The sequence below is a fragment of the Geotrypetes seraphini genome, chromosome 3 (assembly GCF_902459505.1).
Source record: "Geotrypetes seraphini chromosome 3, aGeoSer1.1, whole genome shotgun sequence".
NCBI lineage: Eukaryota > Metazoa > Chordata > Amphibia > Gymnophiona > Dermophiidae > Geotrypetes > Geotrypetes seraphini.
In genome coordinates this window covers 211,413,559-211,430,860 of record NC_047086.1, presented here as the reverse complement: position 1 = coordinate 211,430,860, position 17,302 = coordinate 211,413,559, and the positions used below count along the sequence as shown (strand labels likewise).

Below are 17,302 nucleotides of genomic sequence, written 5' to 3'. Positions count from 1 at the left end.
CCCCTTCGACCACCCAGAATCCACTATGACAGACACAATACACAGAACTCTCGAAACAGTAGCAACATGGATGACAAATCACAAACTAAAACTTAACTCTGACAAAACAAAATTCATCCTCCAAGAAAGTAGCAAGACTCCAACCTTAACAAATCTAGTAATAAAATCGATATCATACCCCATTCAACCCACACTAAAACTTCTTGGATTACTGATCGATAGAGGTTGTACCATGCAACCACAAATTAACAAAGTAATAAAAACATCATTCGTGACTATGAGAAACCTAAGACAAATCCGAAAATTCTTCGACAGAAACAATTCTAACTTTTGGTACAATCTCTTATCCTTGGACTAATAAACTACTGCAACATACTATACCTCCCCTGCCCAGCAACCATAATAAAGCAATTACAAACAATACAAATACAGCCCTAAGTCTCATCTACTCATTGAAAAAATATGATCACCTCACAGAAGCATACCACGACTCACACTGGTCCCAATACAAGGAGCAAGACCAAAACTGGAGATTTACTAATATTGAGCTGGAGATTTAAGACCAATGAATGTTTCTTTCACAGGCCCCACCAGGTCTAGCAGATATGTTTTCCAGAAACTGATATGTTTCCAGAAACTGTCTGGTCATTTTATTTTTCTAATGGTGTTGGTCTCACTCTTTGGTTTCTGTTTCCTTCTGCCTTTTCTTAATTCTCTTGCCATGGTTTCCTTGTCCATTTTGCCATTTCTTCTCTCTCGACATTCACAATTCTTCTTGCCTCTCTGTGTTCTTACCCACTCTGTCCCTCTGTGTTATTACACACTCTGTCCCTATCCTCCCATCATCTAGAGCATATCCACTCTCTGTCCCTATCTCTCTTCTTGCCTTCTGTAGCATTGCCCTACTGTATCCTTATTCCAGTCAAGTCACTGACATCGCTTCTCTGTGTCCCTATGCCCCCATGTCCAGTATCACTCCTTGGTATCCCTATCCCCCTCCCCATGTTGAGCATTGCCCATCTGTGTCCCTATCCGCCTCCACATGTTCAGTTTATCCCCTCACTTTTCCCAAATTCTGCACCACTCTCTCAAGCCTCGTAGCAATGCTAGAGGAAACAATCTGTCAAGCACAGGCGTAAGGCCCTTTTATCCACTATTCCTTTGAAGAGACCTTATCAGGACCCTTGAGGAAGACATTTTGGTTGAAACATGGACCGTGTTGGGTCCTCTTCATTGTTGTGCATTATTTTCATTGTTCAAAGTTGTGCATTATTTTCATTGTTCAAAGTTGTGCATTATCTTGTCAGAACAATAAAGTCTGCATCAGGAATATCTGCCTCCATAGTGTCTTTTGTTTTTGGACTTTCGTCTTTCTGTAGATTCATCAGGTCAATGTTTTGGTTGATTCTTGCCACTGCCTTACCCTTCCAAGGCCAACATATCTCCTCTCATTTTCCCTCCTGTTCCCTTCCTTTTCTTTCCCTAACCCATCCCAGGGCCAGTATGTATCCCTCGCTCCACCTTTTACTCTCTCTGCTCAGCCAGCCCCATCCCCCAAACCCACATCTTTCATTCTCTCTGTCCCTATCCAGTATTTCTCACTCTTCCTGCTTTGTTTTCCATCCATCCACCCCCCACCCCACCATGGCCTTCCAACTTGGCTTCAGTTGCTGGCAGTGACAGTGCTCCACACAGCCTCTCTTTGGCTGGCCTGCAAGACTTTTCCTTTGCCACTGTCAACTGGAAACAGAAAGTTGCATCAGAGGGGTGGTTTGCAGAGAGGAAAGGCCCCCAAAGGCTGGCTGGAGACAGGCTGTATGAAGCACTGCCATCACTAGCAACTGAAGGCAAGTTGGAGGGCTAGGGTGGAGGTGGAAAGCTAAGCAGGGAGAGCGAGAAATGCCAGAACAGGAGGAAAGAAGGAGAGAGGGAGAAAAAAGCTGGACTACAAGGGCGGTGAAGTGCAAGATGGCATTGAGGCATCTCAGCTGGAGTGCAGGAGATGACCCATGAAAGCGGGAGTCTCCCTCTGAATGCAAGATACTTGGCAGGCATACAAGATAGATTCTTTGGGTACCTAACACAAGTACACAAATACTTGATTTCCTTGTCATCAGCATGTCATATATATATATATATATATTGTTGGTAATAAAGAATTGGCTAACACACTTAGTCCCTTAGATGAAAAGTCTGTACTGGGAAGAAATATATAAATAAAAGAAAAGAATAGAAAAAGTTCTTTAAATAATGGACATCAGTATGAGCCCTTGGTGGATAAACGGGAACTTGTGGCTCGTGCGATATCTCAAAGGTGACCAGCACCAGACCACAGTCTAAATGAGAACTGCCCCATACATCATTTAGTCCATTGTGAAATTGTCAAACAAGTGAATAAAATCACACTCCCAGAAGAAAGAATTTTTTCAGACTTGTACACCAAGGAAAAAGTGTGGGAAAGGCACAATAAATACATACACTCCCTAGAAACCAACCCAATAAATAAAGCACAGTTACTTACCGTAACAGGTGTTATCCAGGGACAGCAAGCAGATATTCTTTACGCATGGGTGACGTCACCGACGGAGCCCCGGTACGGACCTTTTTAACTAGAAAGTTCTAGTTGGCCGCACCGCGCATGCACGAGTGCCTTCCCGCCCGACGGAGGAGTGTGTGGTCCCCAGTTAAGATAAGCAAGCTAAGAAGCCAACCCGGGGAGGCGGGTGGGACGTAAGAATATCTGCCTGCTGTCCCTGGATAGCACCTGTTACGGTAAGTAACTGTGCTTTATCCCAGGACAAGCAGGCAGCATATTCTTTACGCATGGGTGACCTCCAAGCTAACAGAGGGGGAGGAGGGATGGTTGGCCATTAGGAAAATAAATTTCATAACACAGATTGGCCGAAGAGTCCATCCCGTCTGGAGAAGGCATCCAGACAGTAGTGAGTAGTGAACGTGTGAACTGAGGACCAAGTGGCAGCCTTGCAGATTTCCTCGATGGGTATGGAACGGAGGAAAGCCACAGAAGCAGCCATAGCTCTGACCCTGTGGGCCGTGACAGCACCTTCCAGTGAGAGACCGGCCCGAGAATAACAGAACGCAATACAGGCAGCAAGCCAGTTGGAAAGCGTCCGTTTAGAGACAGGACGGCCCAGACGGTTAGGATCGAAGGTCAGAAAGAGCTGAGGGGACAAGCGGTGAGCCCTGGTACGGTCAAGGTAGTATGCCAGGGCACGCTTACAATCCAGCGTGTGCAATGCCTGTTCCCCAGGATGAGAATGGGGTTTAGGGAAAAAGACAGGCAACACAATGGACTGGTTGAGGTGAAAAGCCGAGACCACCTTGGGAAGGAATTTAGGATGGGTACGCAGAACCACCTTGTCATGGTGAAAAACAGTGAACGGTGGATCGGCGACCAATGCATGCATCTCACTAACCCTCCTGGCAGAGGTGATGGCAATGAGGAAAAGCACCTTCCATGTTAGAAGTTTGAGCAAAGTTGTGGCAAGAGGCTCAAAAGGGAGTTTCATGAGGGCTGATAAAACCACATTCAGGTCCCAGACGACAGGAGGAGGCTTCAGAGGTGGTTTGACATTGAAGAGGCCTCTCATGAACCGGGAAACCAGTGGATGAGCCGTGAGAGGTTTTCCGAGGATAGGCTCATGAAACGCAGTGATGGCACTGAGGTGGACTCTGATTGAGGTAGTCTTGAGGCCAGCGTCGGACAGAGAGAGCAAATAGTCCAGTACAGTTTCCACCGCTAATGAGGTGGGATCGTGATGATGCAGTAGACACCAAGAGGAGAACCTGGTCCACTTCTGATGGTAACATTGGAGGGTGGCCGGTTTCCTGGAGGCATCCAAAATGCGACGGACAGGCTGAGACAGATTCTCTGGAGAGGTCAGCCCGAGAGAAACCAAGCTGTCAGGTGGAGCGAAGACAGATTGGGATGCAGTAGAGACTGACGTTGCTGCGTAAGTAGAGTAGGAAACACAGGAAGAGGAATGGGCTCCCTGGAGCTGAGCTGAAGCAGGAGGGAGAACCAGTGTTGGCGAGGCCACCGAGGAGCGATGAGAATCATGGTGGCCCTGTCCCTGGGGAGTTTGGCTAACGTCCGCAACATCAGAGGTAGTGGAGGAAAGGCATAGAGGAACCGATCCGTCCAGTCGAGCAGGAATGCATCTGGGGTCAGACGATGAGGAGAGAAGAGTCTGGAACAGAACTGGGGCAGCTGATGGTTGTGAGGCGCTGCAAAGAGGTCCACCTGCGGAGTGCCCCAGCGAGCAAAGATGGAGTGGAGTGTTGAAGGGTCCAGAGTCCACTCGTGAGGTTGAAGGATGCGGCTGAGATTGTCGGCCAGGGAGTTCTGTTCGCCCTGGATATAGACAGCCTTGAGGAAGAGATTGCGGGCCGTGGCCCAGGTCCAGATGCAGAGAGCCTCCTGACAAAGGAGGCGAGATCCGGTGCCGCCTTGCTTGTTTATGTAGTACATGGCGACTTGATTGTCTGTGCACAGGAGAAGAACCTGAGGGCAGAGAAGGTGCTGGAAGGCTTTGAGAGCATAGAACATGGCTCTGAGTTCTAGGAAATTGATGTGATGTTGACGCTCCTGAGGGGTCCAGAGTCCCTGGGTGCGTAGATCTCCTAGGTGAGCTCCCCACGCATAGGGGGAGGCATCCGTGGTTATGATCATGGAGTGAGGGGGTAGATGAAAGAGTAGACCCCTGGAAAGATTTGAGGAGTTCAACCACCATTGAAGAGATTGCTGAAGAGACGATGTCACAGAGATGGGATGAGAAAGAAGATCCGTGGTCTGCGACCATTGGTTGGCAAGAGTCCATTGAGGTGTCCTGAGGTGGAGTCGTGCCAGAGGAAGCACATGTACCGTGGAGGCCATGTGGCCCAGGAGGACCATCATCTGTCGGGCAGGAATGGAGTGATGAAGAAGCACCTGACGACAGAGGTGGAGCAGGGTCCGTTGACGATCGGAGGGGAGAAACGCCCTCATTAGTGTGGTGTCGAGAACTGCTCCAATGAACTGAAGTCGCTGTGTAGGAAGCAGATGCGACTTGGGGTAGTTGATCTCGAACCCCAGGAGATGGAGGAGCGAGATGGTGTGATGAGTGGCTTGTAGCACAAGCGGCGACGTAGGAGCTTTCACCAACCAATCGTCCAAGTAGGGGAACACATGGAGGTTGTGAGACCTGAGGAAGGCCACCACCACAATAAGGCACTTGGTGAACACCCTGGGCGATGAAGCGAGGCCAAAAGGTAGCACTTTGTACTGATAGTGACGGTGCTATATCTGAAACCGTAGGTAGCAACGTGAAGTCGGATTGATTGGGATGTGAGTGTAGGCCTCTTTGAGGTCCAGGGAACATAGCCAGTCGTGTTGAGAGAGAAGAGGGTACAGCGTGGCAAGGGAGAGCATTCTGAACTTCTCCTTGACCAGACACTTGTTGAGGTCCCTGAGATCGAGGATGGGACGAAGGTCTCCTGTCTTCTTGGGAACCAGGAAGTAGCGGGAGTAGAATCCCTGACCCCGTTGGGCCGGAGGCACCTCTTCGATGGCATTGAGAAGGAGGGATTGGACCTCCCTCAGGAGGAGGGGGGTTTGGGGGGAGTGAGAAGCAGACTCTACGGGAGGATTGTTTGGTGGAAGAGTCTGGAAGTTGAGAGAGTAGCCGTGGCGGATGATGTTGAGGACCCATTGGTCTGATGTGATGACCTCCCAACGGCTGAGGAAGATTTGTAGACGTCCTCCGATTGGTTGAGGAAGAGGCAACGAGGGAGGAAGACTGGCTATGCCCTGGAGAGAGGAGTCAAAAGGGCTGAGAGGGTTTCGAAGGAGGGAGAGGCTTGGCAGGTTGACTAGACTGAGAACGAGCCTGAGTGTGTTGATGTTGATGACGGGGCCGCCGAGGTTGCTGTGAAGGCGGATTGAGGGGTCTGGCAGAGAACCTGCGCTGATACGAGGACTGTGGTCTGTAAGGGCGAGTAGGTGGGGCCTTTTTCTTAGGTTTAACAAGAGTGTCCCATCTGGTCTCATGGGCCGAGAGCTTCTGGGTGGTTGAGTCTAGGGACTCCCCAAAAAGTTCATCCCCAAGACAGGGAGCGTTGGCTAGGCGGTCTTGGTGGTTGATGTCCAAATCAGATACCCTCAACCATGCCAGGCGGCGCATGGCAACGGCCATGGCAGATGCACGGGTGGTGAACTCAAAGGAATCATAAATAGAGCGCACCATAAATTTCCGTAGTTAAAGAAGGCTGGAAATTTGCTGCTGGAAGAGCGGAACTTTACGTTCCGGAATGTATTTTTGAAGGGCGGACAGTTGTTGTACCAGATGTTTCATGTAAAATGAGAAATGAAATGTGTAATTGTTCGCCCTGTTGGCCAGCATTGAGTTTTGATAAAGGCGCTTGCCAAACTTGTCCATCGTCTTGCCTTCTCTGCCAGGAGGGGTGGAGGCATAAACACTGGAGCCCTGAGTTTTCTTCAAGGTAGACTCAACCAGGAGAGACTCATGGGGCAGTTGAGGTTTGTCAAAACCCGGGATCGGGATGACCCTGTAAAGGCTATCCAGCTTACGGGGGGCCCCGGGGACGGTGAGTGGGTTCTCCCAGTTCTTATAAAAAGTTTCCCGCAGTATGTCATGTACGGGTAACTTGAGAAACTCCTTGGGAGGCTGTTCAAAATCCAAGGCCTCCAGAAAGGCCTGGGATTTTTTGGAGTCAGACTCTAGAGGGATAGAGAGAGCCGCTGACATCTCCCTGAGGAACCTTGAGAAGGAGGATTGCTCAGGCTTAGAAGTGGTATCGGGCGCTGAGGGCTCCTCGTCCGATGACGATGCGTCCTCCTCGGTACCGGGAGGGGAGTCTTCCCATAGGTCCGGGTCCCTGACATCAGTGTGCGCATGTCGAGATATCGGGGTGGAAGGCTCAGTATGGTGGGTCTTAGACAGAGACTTGCCAGAGCGCACCGAGACATTACCGGGAGAGGAAGATCGGTGCTGGTCTCGGTCCCGGGAAGAACGGTGCCGGTCTCGGTCCGGGGAGGACCGGTGCCCCGCCTGGTACCGAGGAGGATCGGCATCAGCGTGGGTATGACCTACGGGGTGGGCACGAAGGTGTTCAGCCGAGAGAATCGGCATGGAAGAGTTAAGGGGCACCGATGGGGTGGATACCGGTTGGACGGCACGAGGCTCGGGCCGGTCTGGTACCGAAAGGAGCGGTGCCAGGAGGGTCGGTAACAGGTGCTGGAGTTGTTGCTGCAGCTGTTCCTGTAATTTGTCTTGGAGGATGGTCGCGATGCGGTCATCCAGGGGTTGCACCGGAACCACTTTTTTCTGCTTCGGTTCCTTAGGTGCCGCTCCACGCCCCGGCGATGAGGAGGCCGATGACGAGGCACTCACCGAGATCGGGGCAGAGCGTTTCCGGGGTCGGCGTGAAGCCGGTAGGGCCAGTGTCGCCACTGTGGCCGGAGGGCGCTCAAGGAAGGTGGAAGGCTTCTTAGCCGGCTTACCTGGTGCCAGCAACGCCGATGAAGGATCGGGCGTCGTCGAAGTGGTGGGTGCCGATTTTGGCGGTACCGTAGTCGACGGAATCGGCTCCATAGCAGATGCGGTGCCGAAGAGGATGTTCTGCTGGATTTATCGATTCTTCAGAGTACATTTTTTAAGAGTGGCACAGCGGGTGCAGGAGTCCGCCCGATGCTCAGGACCCAAACACTGTAGGCACCAATTGTGTGGGTCAGTGAGGGAGATCGGGCGTGCACACCGCTGGCACTTCTTAAAACCCGGCTGCGGGGGCATGAATGGAAACACGGCCTCCGCAAAATCAAACCCGGAGGCCTGTATGGTGACAACAGGCCCCGCCGGGGCTGGATCGAAAACAAAGTAAAAAAAGCAAAAAAAATTTTTTTTTTTTTTTTTTTTTGAGAAATGAAATAAGAAAAAACCCGAAGGGCAGATGAGAAAAAATAAGAGAAAATCGCGAGCGGGAAGGCAAAAAGTTGGATTCAACGATCGTTGAAATACACGCGTCTTCTTCGCTCCGCGGAAACGAAGAAACTGGGGACCACGCACTCCTCCGTCGGGCGGGAAGGCACTCGCGCATGCGTGGTGCGGCCAACTAGAACTTTCTAGTTAAAAAGGTCCGTACCGGGGCTCCGTCTGTGACGTCACCCATGTGTAAAGAATATGCTGCCTGCTTGTCCTGGGATAATACGGTATAATACGATACACTATAATATGATAATATAAAGTGCAATGTGATGAATAACAATGTAATACAGATTGAATCTAATGTGCAATTCAAAATAGTAAAATATAAAAAAAAAAAAATTATTAAAATAAAAAGTGCAAGTGCGGCATTGATAAAAATGAGAAAAAAGTTAGATTAAAGAATTATATAAGTATAATGTGAAGTGCAAAGTGCAAGTGCTCACTAGCAATTCATATTGTTCTGAAAAAAAGAACTATCATAATAAAGACCCACTAACCAACAATAAGATAATAAATGAATAAATACATAAATTAACTCAATCCTACTTCATAAAGTAAATCAGAAAAATTCTTTATTACCATTTTTAGGATAATATTGGCTATTATTTAAAGGTTATACATTTTTGTGCTGTTTTGATATATATAATGTTTCATGTTTATTCAAATCTGATGCATACGCTTATAACATAGTTTCAAAGCGAATTACAAATATAAAAAAGGGGTAACAAAAACAATTTTTGCACATACCTTTACAAATCTGTAGGAATGATGTTGCACACACAAGGCTCAGAGTGGGATGAGGCGACCTAAATGGATGGTCTCTCCTCCTTTTATTGAGAATCATAGTTCCATTAATTACTTAACTAATGCTCTACAAGGTTATAATGTCATAATGCATTTACAGTGAGGAATACACCAAGGCAATACCTTGTTTATCTATTTCATGTGATTCTCAAAGTTACTATCTCATGTGACATATGAATACATAATAACAGTTACAATAAAGTGATTCCCAATGTGTACATTTCTGATATGTCTCAAATCTTACTATTAAGTAGAAATCAATGGCTTTGTGGCAAGTATTCAAAAACAGTCCAAAGCAAACCAGCTATCTTGCCATGTATAACTCCAAATGCAAAGAACTAAACTTTGATATATAAACACTGGGGGTATCTCAGAACGCTACTCTGAAAGATATCAGCGAAGCAGCACTCCTCACAGAGTTCACCCTGTGTATATCAAACCTAATATTTTTTTATTTTTATATTTTATAGTTCAACTCATAACTTGTCATGAAAATTTTCTTTAAACATATTAATATTATAAATATTTCTTCATCTTTTTTGCTTATAAAAACTTCATCATATATATATCAACTGTGTGGCCGCACTGTTCCCCACCAACGTGTTTCGCCTTCTTCTTCAGGACAAGGCTAGTGAATGTTAGAACGGCCACAGAATGGAATGGTGTAAGCCAACAATTGCAGCACTAGCCCTGTCCTGAAGAAGAAGGCGAAACGCGTTGGTGGGGAACAGTGCGGCCACACAGTTGATATATATATAAGATAAGTGCATTCTCCATTAGTGAATTTTTGAAAATGGAATGCTTTAATAACAAGATGAAATTTTTATAAGCAAAAAAGATGAAGAAATATTTATAATATTAATATGTTTAAAGAAAATTTTCATGACAAGTTACGAGTTGAACTATAAAATATAAAAAAAAAAAAATATTAGGTTTGATATACACAGGGTGAACTCCGTGAGGAGTGCTGCTACGCTGATATCTTTCAGAGTAGCGTTCTGAGATATCCCCTGTGTTTATATATCAAAGTTTAGTTCTTTGCATTTGGAGTTATACATGGCAAGAAAGTTTGTTTGCTTTGGACTGTTATCAAATCTTACTATGGCATGTGACAGTCCAAAGGTTATAATGCATGCTTCTTAAGCTTTCTTGATTAGCCTTGAGCTCAGGGCCTAGGCAGAGTCTGATTGTTGCCCATATAAGGGATGCTTAAACAAGATAAGAGATAAGATAAGGGTAAACCTGTGTCAGGTTAATATGTGGCAAAAGTCTTGTGACAAGATGCTAGTATTTTTCCTTTACTTAGAATGGCTGCATGGCAAGAAGGGAGAGGGAATGAGAAACAGGGCTTCAGATCCAAACACAGGCCTAGATCCACACACAGGCCTAGATCCGCACACAGGGCCTAGGTCAGTGTGCCAACCTGGCCTGCGTTCAGAACCACCTGTGTGCTGACCCTGCCTGTGTTCTGATGCCCTGGATCAGAACTTATCAGATCTCCATCCCTACACAAATCTGATCAATTTCTTTGACTTGGTGACAAGAGAATTGGATAGAGGATGTGCACTAGATGTGGTGTATTTAGATTTTAGCAAAGCCTTTGACAATGTTCCACATAGACTTCTAATAAATAAACTGAGTGCCTTCAGAATGGGTCTCAAAGAGACAGGTTGGGTCAAGAAATGGTTGAGTGGAAGGCAACAGAGGGTAGTGATCAATGGAGATCACTCTGAGGAAAGGGATGCTACCAGTGGTGTGCCTCAAGGTTATGTTCTTGGGCCTGTTCTTTTTAACATTTTTATAAACGATATTGCTGATATTGCTGAAGGGCTGTTGAGTAAGATTTGTCTCTTTGCGGATGATACCAAAATCTGCAATAGAGTAGACATGCCGGATGGTGGGAATAACATGAAAAAAGACCTGGTGAAGCTTGAACAATGGCCTGAAATTTGGCAGCTAAAATTTAATGCTAAGAAATGCAAGATCATGCATTTGGGCTGCAAAAACCCAAAGGAACGGTACAGTTTAGGGGGGTGAAGAACTTATGTGCACGATAGAAGAGCGGGAATTGGGTGTGATTGTATGTGATGATATTAAGGAGGCCAAAACAGGTTGAAAAGGTGACGGCGAAAGTAGAAGGATGCTAGGTTGCATAGGGAAAGGTATGGCCAGTAGGAAAAAGGAGGTATTGATACCCCTGTATAAGACTTTGGTGAGACCTCATTAAAATATTGTGTACAATTCTGGAGACCACACCTTCAAAAAGATATAAAAAGGATGGAATCGGTCCAGAGGAAGGCTGCTAAAATGATATGTGGTCTTCATCATATGAGGATAGACTTAAAGATGGAGGAAAGGTGGGAGAGGGGAGATATGATAGAGATGTTTAAATACCTACGTAATGTAAATTTGCATGAGTCGAGTCTCTTTCATTTGAAAGGAAACTCTGCAATGAAAGGGCATAGGATAAAGTTAAGAGGTAATAGGCTCCAGAGTAATCTAAGGAAATACTTTTTTACAGAAAGGGAGGTAGATGCATGGAACAGTCTCCCGGAAGATGTAGTGAAGACAGAGACTGTGTCTGAATTCAAAATGGCATGGGATAGGCACGTGGGATCTCAGAGAGAGAAAGAGATAATGGTTACTTCGGATGGGCAGACTAGATTGGCCATTTGGCCTTTATCTGCCATCAAGTTTCTATGGTTTTATATCCCTTCTTCCCAGAAGAGCTCAGAATGGGTAACAAGTTTACAGATATAATAAAGTGTATTTATACAAAGTGATGGCAGGCATGGCTTGGCAGGACATTGTCTGACAAAGATGGCAAAAAACATAGTTAACAAAGCATGGTAAAACATAACATGACAAACATGGTATGACGAGACATAGCATGATGAGCATAGTATGGCAAAAACATAGCATGGTAAAATATAGTATTACAAGCGTGGTTAACCTAGTATGACACATAGCATGATAGAAACTAGCACATAGACATGGAATGGCAAACATTCTGTAGCAGACATAGCGTGAAAAATCATAGCATGGTAGACATAGTAAGGCAAGTAATAGTGTACTTGTGGCAAAATGAATGGAGACAACTATAATTTAAATGGATTGTTGATTTGTACCATTTTATAGAGGAGTGGTAGAGTACTGCACATTGGTGCTTCTACCTACCTTTTACCGATCCTTCCCACGAGATATTTATTTATTTTAGGTATTTATATCCTGTCTATCAAGATTATCTAAGCGGTTTACAATCAGGTACTCAAGCATTTTCCCTATCTGTCCTTGGACGATCAGGCGTTTTGATCGTCCAAGTAGCCATTTAGGACACTTTTTAGACTTTTTTTTTTATTATTATTATGAACCCCATAATGTATAACGCCACCAAGCAGATTTACCGTATTTTCACGCATATAACGCGCGCGTTATACGCGTTTTTACCTACCGCGCATACCCCTCGCGCGTTATACGCGTGAGCGCGGTATACAAAAGTTTTTCTACATAGTTCCCACCCCGCCCGACGCCCGATTCACCCCCCCCCCAGCAGGACAGCTCGCACCCCCACCCCGAACGACCGCTCGCACGCGCTCCCACCCGCACCCGCGATCGGAGCAAGAGGGAGCCTAAGCCCTCTTGCCCGGCCGACTCCCCGACAATATCGGGCCAGGAGGGAGCCCAAACCCTCCTGGCCACGGCGACCCCCTACCCCCACCCTGCACTACATTACGGGCAGGAGGGATCCCAGGCCCTCCTGCCCTCGACGCAAACCCCCCTCCCTCCAACGACCGCCCCCCCCAAGAACCTCCGCCCGCCCCCCCAGCCGACCCGCGACCCCCCTGGCCGACCCCCACGACATCCCCACCTCCCTTCCCCGTACCTTTGGTAGTTGGCCGGACAGACGGGAGCCAAACCCGCCTGTCCGGCAGGCAGCCAACGACGGAATGAGGCCGGATTGGCCCATCCGCCCCAAAAGCTCCGCCTACTGGTGGGGCCTAAGGCGCGTGGGCCAATCAGAATAGGCCCTGGAGCCTTAGGTCCCACCTGGGGGCGCGGCCTGAGGCACATGGGCCCAACCCGACCATGTGCCTCAGGCCGCGCCCCCAGGTGGGACCTAAGGCTCCAGGGCCTATTCTGATTGGCCCACGCGCCTTAGGCCCCACCAGTAGGCGGAGCTATGGGACGGATGGGCCAATCCGGCCTCATTCCGTCGTTGGCTGCCTGCCGGACAGGCGGGGAAGGGGGGTGGGGGTGTCGTGGGGGTCGGCCAGGGGGGTCGCGGGTCGGCTGGGGGGGCGGTCGGAGGTTCTTGGGGGTGGCGGTCGTTGGAGGGAGGGGGGTTTGCGTCGAGGGCAGGAGGGCCTGAGATCCCTCCTGCCCGTAATGTAGTGCGGGGTGGGGGTAGGGGGTCGCCGTGGCCAGGAGGGTTTGGGCTCCCTCCTGGCCCGATATTGTCGGGGAGTCGGCCGGGCAAGAGGGCTTGGGCTCCCTCTTGCTCCGATCGCGGGTGCGGGTGGGAGCGCGTGCGAGCGGTCGTTCGGGGTGGGGGTGCGAGCGGTCCTGCTGGGGGGGGTGAATCGGTCGTCGGGCTGGGTGGGAACTATGTAGAAAAACTTTTGTATCTCGTGGGCTCTTATTAGACTCTATGCTGTGTCTTCCAGAAGGGAGGATATTTAGTGGGCAAGCCATAAGCTTCTAATAAAAGCATTTATGAGGGGGCGGTCGGAGGTTCTTGGGGGGGGGCAGTCATTGGAGGGAGGGGGGTTTGCGTCGAGGGCAGGAGGGCCTGGGATCCCTCCTGCCCGTAATGTAGTGCGGGGTGGGGGTAGGGGGTCGCCGTGGCCAGGAGGGTTTGGGCTCCCTTCTGGCCCGATATTGTCGGGGAGTCGGCGGTCCTTCGGGGTGGTGGTGCGAGTGGTCCTGCCGGGGGGGGGCAGGGCAGGGCGGGTAAACGGAGAGTCGGGACAGGGCACGGAGAGTCGGGGAGGGCGAAAGGAGAGTCAGGGTGGCCAGAGGAGAGTCGGGGCGGGCGAAAGGAGAGTCGGGGTGGCCAGAGGAGAGTCGGGGCGGGCGAAAGGGCAGCCAGGCAGCATGCGCGTTATACCCGTGAGCGCGGTATACAAAAGTTTTTATACATAATATCGTGGTTTCTGCGCGCTATACCCGTGTGCGCGTTATACACGGGTGCGCGTTATCTGCGTGAAAATACGGTAATAGCAGCGGACGGCGTTCCATGAGAGTGTTTTTCAAACAGATTCGCCCTTGAGAATTTAGATTAGGAGTGGAGAATTCTCCTTGATGGAGATCTTTGAAGCGAATTCTAACATTTATGCAACAGTGCTGTTAATGATCTTGGAATGAAATTATAAAGTGATAGGAGGTGTAAGCAGGCTGTTTAGCTGGGTTTTAAGAGATCTTGAGATTTCTTGATAATAGGGGAAGCAATAGGTGTGGGTCTGTAGAGTACTCATGAGCAATTTGAAATAGGTACAACAAATTGGGAAGAGGTATGCAGGCAGATTGATAGGCTTAAAAACAATAAATCCCCAGGACCGAATGGCATCCATCCATGGGTAATCAAGGAACTGAAAGGTGCTATAGCTGAACTGCTTCAACTAATAGCCAATCTGTCGATCAAATCGGGAAGGATTCTGGAAGACTGGAAAGTGTCGAATGTTATGCCGATCTTCAAGAAAGGTTTGAGTGGGAGATCCGGGAAACTACAGACCGGTGAGTCTGACCTCGGAACCGGGAAAGATGGTAGAGGCGCTGATAAAGAACCGCATCATTGATCACCTTGACGGACACGATCTGATGAGGACCAGCCAGCATGGCTTCAGCAAAGGAAGATCTTGCTTGACGAACTTGCTGCACTTTTTCGAGGGAGTAAACAGGCAGATAGACATGGGTGACCCAGTCGACATTGTACATCTGGATTTTTAGAAGGTGTTCGACAAGGTCCCGCAAGAACGACTACTTCAAAAAGCTATGGAATCGAGGGTGAAATACTCACGTGGATTGAAAACTGGCTGGCGGATAGGAAACAGAGAGTGGGAGTAAATGGATAATACTCGGGCTGGAAAGCGTCACCAGTGGAGTGCCGCAGGGTTGGTGCTTGGACCCGTGCTCTACAACATATTTATCAATGACCTGGAAATTGGTACAACGAGCGAGGTGACTAAATTTTCAGATGATACGAAGTTATTCAGAGTAGTGAAGACACAGAAGGATTGCGAAGACCTGCAACATGACATAAACACACTCAAGAAATGGGCCACAACATGGCAAATGAGGTTTAACGTGGATAAGTGTAAGGCGATGCATGTCGGTAACAAAAATCTTATTCACGAATACAGGATGTCTGGTGCAGTACTCGGAGAGATCCCCCAGGAAAAAGACTTGGAAGTTAATAAAGCTGTCTGTGCAATGCGCGGCGGCAGCAAAAAGGGAAAACAGAATGCTAGGAATGATTAAGAAGGGGATCACGAACAGATCGGAGAAGGTTATCATGCCACTGTACCGGGCCATGGTATGCCCCCACCTGGAATACTGCTTCCAGCACTGGTCGCTGTACATGAAGAAGGACATAGTACTACTTGAGAGCAATGTTCTCTTTAAGCTGAGCGCATGAGCGATCGCTCACTATTTTCATTGGCGTCGCTCATAATTTTTCTCGAGTCGCTCACTAAAATACGCAGTAGGCGCGACTGGAATCGAGCGTGGGTGGAGGTGAGAGGAAGCGGTGGTGACGGCTCAGGCCAAGCGCCGTCGCGGCACCGCGAAAGGGGACAGAAGTGGCGTGAGTCCGGCACTTGTCATTCTCCTCGGGCGACGCCATGCCTGTGCGTCCTCCTTGGAACCTTATTTTTTTCATCTGCCACTCCGCACCGCCACCTGAAATGTGGCGTACCAAGGGGGGGCGGTCCAACGGTGGGAAGCAGAGAGAGCTTGGAGCAGCCACGGCGGTGGCTTTGGGGCCTGTTTCTCCCGATGGTGGCAGCAGTGGCTTTGTGGAGTGTAGGGAGAAAGAAAGGGGGCAAGCAGGGAGACAGAAGGGAAACAGAAAAAAAGAAAGGGGGCATCAAGAGAGAAGAAAGAAAGAAAGGGCAGGGAGAGAGGAAGAAAAAGTTAGGGGAGGGAAAAAGGTCTGGAGGAGAGAAAGCATACAGGCTGAAAGAAGGGAAGAAAGATTGGATGCACAGTCAGAAGATGAAAGTGCAACCAGAGACTCATGAAATCACCAGACAAGGTAGGAAAAATGATTTTATTTTAAATTTAGTGATCAAAATGTGTCCGAATTTATATATGCTGTCTATATTTTGCGCCATGGCCCCCTTTTACTAAACCACAATAGTGTCACATGACTCAGATGCAAGGTATATTGGGCAGTTCACTAGGTAAGCTAAGGAGGGTCCTTTGAGAGAACACAAAGTAAAACTAATAAACAGTCATGCATAAACCGCAAAAGTGAAGGAGTGAGGGATGTCTTGGGATATTGCTAGACATCACTCACTCTGATCCTGCAAATTCAAACAACCTTTAAAAATTGTCTCCATCACCTATGACAGCTACAAAATCTCTCTCCATATATTGAAAAGATAAGTCTGACCACAGTGGTCCATGTCATGATAACATCAGTTCTCATGGGACTGACGGCAGCCATTCACGGAGCAGAGAGGGACCAGGCAGGAACGTGAAAAACTCACGCCTGCCTCGTGCTCCGCTCTGACGCTGCTGCAAGAGTTTAGAGTCAGCTGAGGGAAGGGCAGGAGCGCTGAAAGCTCCTGCCGTACTGCACTGGACGGAAGGATTTTAAAAAGTGCTCCCTTCTGACGCTGCTGTGAGAGTTCGGCAGTCAGCTTCGAGGGAAGGACAGGAGCGCTGAAAGCTCCTGTCATACAGCACTGGATGGCAGAATTTTTAAAAAGGTACCAGGGCCTGCCTGCCTGCTTGCTTGGGGCCATGTCTGCCAGCCACTAGCCCTGCCTGCACTGTCCCTGCCTTCCAGCTACTAGCCCTGACTTCCTGCAAGCCACTAGCCCTGCCTGCCCTGCCAGCCACTAGCCCTGCCTGCCATGTGCCCTGTCCTGGCCTACCACTAGACCACCAGAGGGGGGACAGGATACAGAGCCTGGAAGAGAGGGGGGGGACAGGGTTCAGAGCTTGGAAAGGAGTGTGGGGTTGGGTACAGAGCCTAACAGGGAGAATTTGGTTCAGAATGGATTTTTTTCTTGTTTTCCTCCTCTAGATTTAGGGTGCATCTTATGGTCAGGTGCGTCTTATGGAGTGAAAAATAAGGTATACAATGTGATACCCGCCAGTGAAACTTACTCTCAGAGGAGCTATGTTTAACTTGAAACTACCTCTATTTCAGGAAGCAGGTGAAAACCTGGCTCTTCTTCCTAGTCTTTAATACATATGGCGACAGACTATACACCTGGATCAGCTTGCTACAGACATATTAATATAGCTTAATAATAATATTTTGGATT

The 17,302-nt window shown here is 48.5% G+C and overlaps 1 protein-coding gene across 7 annotated transcripts in view; it reads right to left on the bottom strand.

The window, feature by feature from the left end:
• ARHGAP9 (Rho GTPase activating protein 9) overlaps nucleotides 1-17,302 on the bottom strand; it is a 204,209-nt gene that overhangs the window by 145,420 nt on the left and 41,487 nt on the right. The window contains exon 2 of one of the 7 annotated variants that reach the window (XM_033936054.1): nucleotides 8,751-8,830. The exons of the other annotated variants lie outside the window; for them this stretch is intronic. The gene's annotated coding sequence lies outside the window, so the exon portion shown is untranslated. The remainder of the gene's footprint in view (nucleotides 1-8,750; nucleotides 8,831-17,302) is intronic. 7 annotated transcript variants of the gene reach the window in all.